Here is a 6,349-nt window from a genome sequence, read left to right on the forward strand (position 1 = left end):
AGAGGAATTCCAGATTGTAGAAGGCCCATAGGTTGAATTACCTTGTTGACAGCTCTTAGATTTGTCACCATTCTCCATTTTCCAAATTTCTTTTTAACAATAAATACAGGAGAATTCCAAGGACTGGTTGATTCTTCAATATGGTAAGCATCTAATTGCTCCTGTACCAGCTGTTCTAAAGCCTTCAGTTTTTCTTCTGTTAAACACCATTGTTTAACTCATATTAGTTTCTCAGTTAACCATTTTAAAGGCAGGGTCATTATTACCTCTGAAGATTTGCTAGTTGCTTTGTGTTCTTATACAGACTGAATGGCTGACGACCTCTGTTTATAATACCTTATAATATACTTCCCAGAAACATGAGTTTGGGGGACTGCAGGAATGTTAATTTTGGTATTCCATTGTTGCAACAGTTTACAACCCCATAAATTCACTGTAATATTGGCTAAATATAGCCTTAGCCTTCCTCTCTGTTCTTTTGGCCCTATGCATTCAACCCATCTCATGCTTTGTTTCACTTGAGATAGGGTTCCAATTCCTAGAAATTGAACATCGGCTTCTTGAAGAAGCCAGTTTGGATGCCAAGATTCTGGAGTAATGATACTCACATCCATACCCATGTCTAGTAATACCTTAATTACAATGTTATTTATACCTACTCTTAGCTTTGGTCTTTGATAATTTATAGAAGCTTGCCAAAAATATACATTTCCTATTTCCTACTGGAGGTTTTAATTCATCCTCCAGGTCTATTCCATCATCCAGAAGTATGGTTTTTACAGTAGGCACTGGATTTTTTTATTTTCCTGGTGAGACATGTTCTCCATAGTGACTGGGAATGACTACACCACAATTGACATGGGGGCCTGAGAGAGACCCCCCTCAAGGAATTTCCTAATGCTGTCAGATTGCCTTATCTGTCTTTTGATGTCTCCTTATACCATTGGAAATCACTTCTACTACCCAAGCCTCAGTAGTAAAATAGTCAAATGTCTAAATATTCATTGTATGCAAGATCCACTCATTTATTGATACTTATCTGACCTTTAAAGGCCCAAGGGTCCTTTTGCATTCTAAGCTGGGCATTTTCCAAAGCCAGAGATTCAATAAGTACATGTCTAGCTTCTGGGTCTGTTACTCCTACTTGTACAGCTTTAGTTAATCATTGTAAAGAGTCACAAAGGGTTCTCTCTGATCCTGTTTAATCCTGATATATTATTCAGTTCCCTCTCATAGTTTCTGAATCCTGCCCCAAGCATTTAAAGCTGCTATTCTACATAGGGACACGGTATGTTTGTCATAGAGATCCTTGTCCTGAGGATCAGATTATTGGCTCTCACCAAGAATTTGATCTTGGGAAGCCTCAAATTCGTTTGCATTTCCCTATTGTTCTAAAATTTTTGCTGCTTCTCACTAATAGCATTTCCATAGCTGCTGGGGTCTATTTTCTGGGACCACTGAGATTAATTGAAGCCAATCATGTGGAGTAGCCTTATTGCTTGAAGCCCACATTTTCACCATTTCACTAACAAATGGTGATTGCAGGCCATAGGATACTATTGTTGCTTAATTTCTTTTAGATCACTCATACTTATAGATTGCCATGTATATTCTTTGACTACCTTAGGGTATTTTATGACAAATGGCTTCTCGGAGGATATTACCAGATAGGCAGCTAAAACTCCGGATAAGTCATTCCAGACTCTGACATGTAACTGGCAAGGCTAAATTCTGTCCTTGTACCTTCTCTCCCAGCTCACCAGTTTTGATAATTTCCTTAATCTTTTCAAATCATTTTACCACTGCCTTTTGTAAAGTCTGAATCTCCAGTCCAGTGTTCTGTTCTAATGTCCTCATTGATGATTCCCAGCTATGAAACTTGTCCAGTAACAATAGTGTCTCATCCTTGGACATAATTTTGATGGTGTGCATATTGCCTTTCTGAAGAGATACTTCTCCATTAACGTATCATAGCTTTTCAACAGATTCTAGTTGTTAAATTCAACAGCATGAATTATTTCAGATAATGTCTCAGCACCCTTCAACATTGATTGGGTTTTGTCTGTCAAATTAATGTTTTCTTTTTCAATAGTATTAATTTTTTTCAACTAACTGTTCATTATTAGTCTGTAAAGACTGTATTATTTATAAAAGTGCCTCATTCTTGGCTCTGTTATCAAACCATTTTCTTAATGATATAATATGAAAAACAAAACTAAATCCCAAATTAAATAAATGGATGTATAAGGAAAATCACATAAGCCTTGCAGAATATCATCCATAGCATAAGCAAAATGGTTATTAAATTCCTAAATTGTAATATTGTTTGTCATCATGTAATTTTCAAATCTTACCTGTCGTAGGCAATTAGAGTGAATTGAAGTAGATGTAATAATCTTATTGACTATAGCAAGGAAATAGGAATGGGGTCCAACATTCAGGTATGGCTCGCAGGAAGAAGAGGGGCAAGTGGGTGGGGCCACAGCTTTTTAGTACCCCAAAGCCACGCCTCAACCTGGTCCAGCCTCTCAAAGAGCATTGACTGAAGAAGGTTCCCCATCATCCTTGTGCTCCATCCTTAGCAAACAGAAAAGAGAGGTACAGAGTCACTGTTTGGCCTGCAGTTTCTTACTTCAGTCTATACCCAAATCATTAGACAATGTATGACAAAATCCCACAAAAGAATATTCACCAAAGCACTACTTAAAATGGCCAAGAGTAGAAATAACCCAGCTCTCCATCAGTTGATAAATGGAGCAAAATTTATAAAATGGACTATTTGGGGACATAAAAGGAACAAATTATTGATATATGTCAAAAGATGGACAAACCTCAGAAAAACCTGCCCCTCTACAAAAAAGCTCAAGTGAATTAAGTCAGACTCTGAGAGACTATGTCATGATACATTCACATAAAATGTCCAGAACAGGCAAATTCATAAATCAAGTAGAATAGTGGTTCCCTGACTCTGTGGTGGAGAGCAAGAAGAAACAAGGAAATAATAAGAAATAAATAAGTAAGAGTAAGTAAAGAAATAGTCCTCTTTGGCAGTGATAGAGGTTTTATAAAGTAGCAATATTGGTTCCGTAAGTCTACAACTATTCCAAAATGCACTGAATTATGCATTTTTAATAGAAGTGATTTGGGGTATTTTTAAGTCAATCAGTCGATAAAACAGGACACAAAACTTAAACAGCAATAGCAAAATATGTGGTAGCTAGCTTGCTGATTTTGTGTTTTCCTTGCTAGCCTTGCCTCCCTTCCTCAGAGTTGCCCTCGGCCCAGGAAAGGTCGGCTCTTTCTAAAATCCAGCAGGTACTCTGCAGTTCCCACCCCCTGCCCAGATCGGACTGTGATCCAAGCTGTGGAACCTCGCCTTCAGTGGTTTTTTTTTATATTGTCCTACATCCTTGGACAGCGTGAGCCTCAGGCTAGTACTTCTCCATTTCCAAATTGCTAGTGATAATTTCCATTGGAAGCCATCATCTGTCTTTCTTAGCTGAGCAGATGATACCCAAATGTTATCCTCATCCATCAAACTGTCAGGATAATTGTTTATAAAACATCTGAAGCTACTTGTCACAGAACATAAGCTAACTCAGTCCAAACAAAACATCCCTCATGTGAAGGAGAGAGAGCCCTGCTGACATTTATGGTGATCAAGGTTCACAAACACCTTGCCTTCATCCAATGATGAACAGAAACCTAGGGGGTGGGACTACCACCTTGCAATGCTAAAATGGATCTCAAGGGATTTAATTTTCCTAAGTGAAATTTTCTAAGATGGTTTTGATAGTGCAAAACCAAATCAGTTCTGTCCTAAAAGACCTACCTAGACTTTAAGTTTCCACTGTGATGCTATGTAAAGAAGGAGCATGAAAAATTTCTCTACATCACTGCAACCACGTGATCACAGAGTTAGTTACATGGAGTAGAACCGTGACTTTGCAGCCAAGCTCCCCTGTGATGGAGGTGGAGCTGGGGTGGGTTTTAGCTCCTATCTAAGGAGGAGCTGACTCTCATCACTGTGTTTTTTCCAGCAGAGCCCTTGCCTCCACATCCCTCTGCCCTTTTCAGAGGACATAACATTCAGCCTGGATAAGATGGCAATCTCCTGGACCACAGTTGGTCTAACATGTCTCTCTCCCCCTGCTCATCTCCCAAAGGATTCTTTAGCCAGTTTCTCTACCGTTTTTATTTCTAAAGGCATTCTATTTTTAACCAGGTCTTGGAACCTGAGCCAATCAGAAACATTGATTTTTAAGGAAGTGGTTAAGCTTATTGTAAGTGCCAAACACTGTATTAGGCTGGTGCAGAAATAATGATGATGATGATGATGATGATGATGATCATGATGATGATGATGATGATGATGATGAAATAGTGTAGTGATGGGCTGGGTATGGTGCTGTATGCCTTCAGCTGCAGTACTCAGAATCAGTACTCGGTACTCAGATGAGTAAACAGATATAGTACAATCTACTCTACATAATAAATTCCAAGATACCCAGAGTACTGGGTGAGACCCTGTCTCAAAACAAACAAAGGAGCAATAGTGATGGTGGTGGTGGTGAGGGTATCAGATCTCTTATCCCACAGTTTTTTTCCCACCCCCTCTGACTTCTGGCTCAACTGTGAGATCCTTTGTAGCTGAGTATTGTTTGCCTTCAAAATATTTTTTTTTGTCTTCAGTATATCCAACAAGTTCCTCTCCTGAGTTCATCTTTTCCAGACTACATAACTCTTGGTCTTCCCAGGTAGACAAAAAAAAAATACTATTTAGTTACAGGCATAAAACATAAACAACAAAACATGTGCAGATACCTGTCCAGTGTAGTAAAAGAGGGGTTCATGACAGGATATTACAAGTCTTGGTCTTCTTATTTCACGTGAAGTCAGTCAGCTACTGAGTAACTGCTTCATACAGCCTTAGAAGATGGAGCTGAGAGAGCTCCTAACATAACTGATGTTCTGATTAGAAAATATCCATCATCACCATCTCCAAAGTAAGAATTTACAGCTAAGCCACAAACTTCAGAGTTTCTACCCTCTGAACACAGTGGTCCACAGTCCTGCCAGAGACAGAGACTTAAGTAAGAGCCACTTCTGTGGTCTACTTCTTCCCCATGACTGGGACTGAAGTAGGACCTAGTAAATCCAGCCTGCAAGAAGATAGAGTCATGATGTGCCATTAACTATTGAAAGAATATCTATCAATATTTTACAGAACTTGGTAATTACATGGTGTAAACAGATATTAGGAGAGGCTCAAAGAGTGTTTTTAGAAATTAGGTTTTTATTAAAAAACAGTTGATGTCTTTAGGGACACCCAGTCTCTGAAGAAGGATGTTTGTCATTAGACAGAATTTTTCAGCATCTTTTCTGCAATGATCCACGAACTAATTTCTGTCCTCTTGAGTTTTCTTATAGACAACCCAAGGAAAGTCAAAATCAATGCTTTACTGAAAATACTTTGGAGTCTCACTGGTTACTCTGAACTGTCTTGTGTATAGACAGGTCATAGCTTCTAGGACTTGGAACTGACTGGAAGAAATTCTTTGTTACTTAGTGTTAAAACAAAAACAAAAACAAAACACAGATGGTTTATCAACAAACAAGTGCCAGCCAGTATCCTCCAAACAGAGGCAACGGCACCATCTCCATGCAGCCCCTACATTCTCCACCTTTAAACGTATGGCTTAGTGGAAAGTAGAAAGAGAAGAAAATCCCCCAAGAAACTACAACAACAACAACAACAACAGGAACAAAGACTGCTAGTGAACCAGGCAAACCTGAATCCAACCAGAATCCCTGCCCTGCAAGTGCATAGACCAGAAATACTGCAGGAAGCTTAGGACTATTCCGCTGCTCTGGCCTTTCCGAGCAAACATAAGTAGCTGGAATCATCTGAGGACCCCACAAGCTTATTGCTCATAAGATAGGAATGGCATTGCCTTCTGAAAGAGATGGGAAATCTGATTCCTTTCCATTGCCCGCACCTCTACTCTACCGGAGACCTTCAGATCTTGAAAGAGAAAGCAGACACCATGCACATCAATCACTGAGATGTCCATGATTCTGACAAGCAAAGCTGAAGCCACGAATGAGTTGGGCTTCTTACAGAATTAGCACACATTGCGTAAGACTATTCTAAATGAAAACGAAGCTTTATAATCGCAGCAGTTTTGGTTTTATGACCCATCATCATAAAAATTATTTATATGTGTAATATCTATGAATTATCTCCTGTTGTTAGATTTATATCCGGCTTAGTTCTTCCTGAGAAATGCAACCCTTGATTACTTGATCGCTTCTCATGCAATGTTTTTATGGGTTTAGATTTTTGTCT

The sequence above is a fragment of the Chionomys nivalis genome, chromosome 1 (assembly GCF_950005125.1).
Source record: "Chionomys nivalis chromosome 1, mChiNiv1.1, whole genome shotgun sequence".
NCBI lineage: Eukaryota > Metazoa > Chordata > Mammalia > Rodentia > Cricetidae > Chionomys > Chionomys nivalis.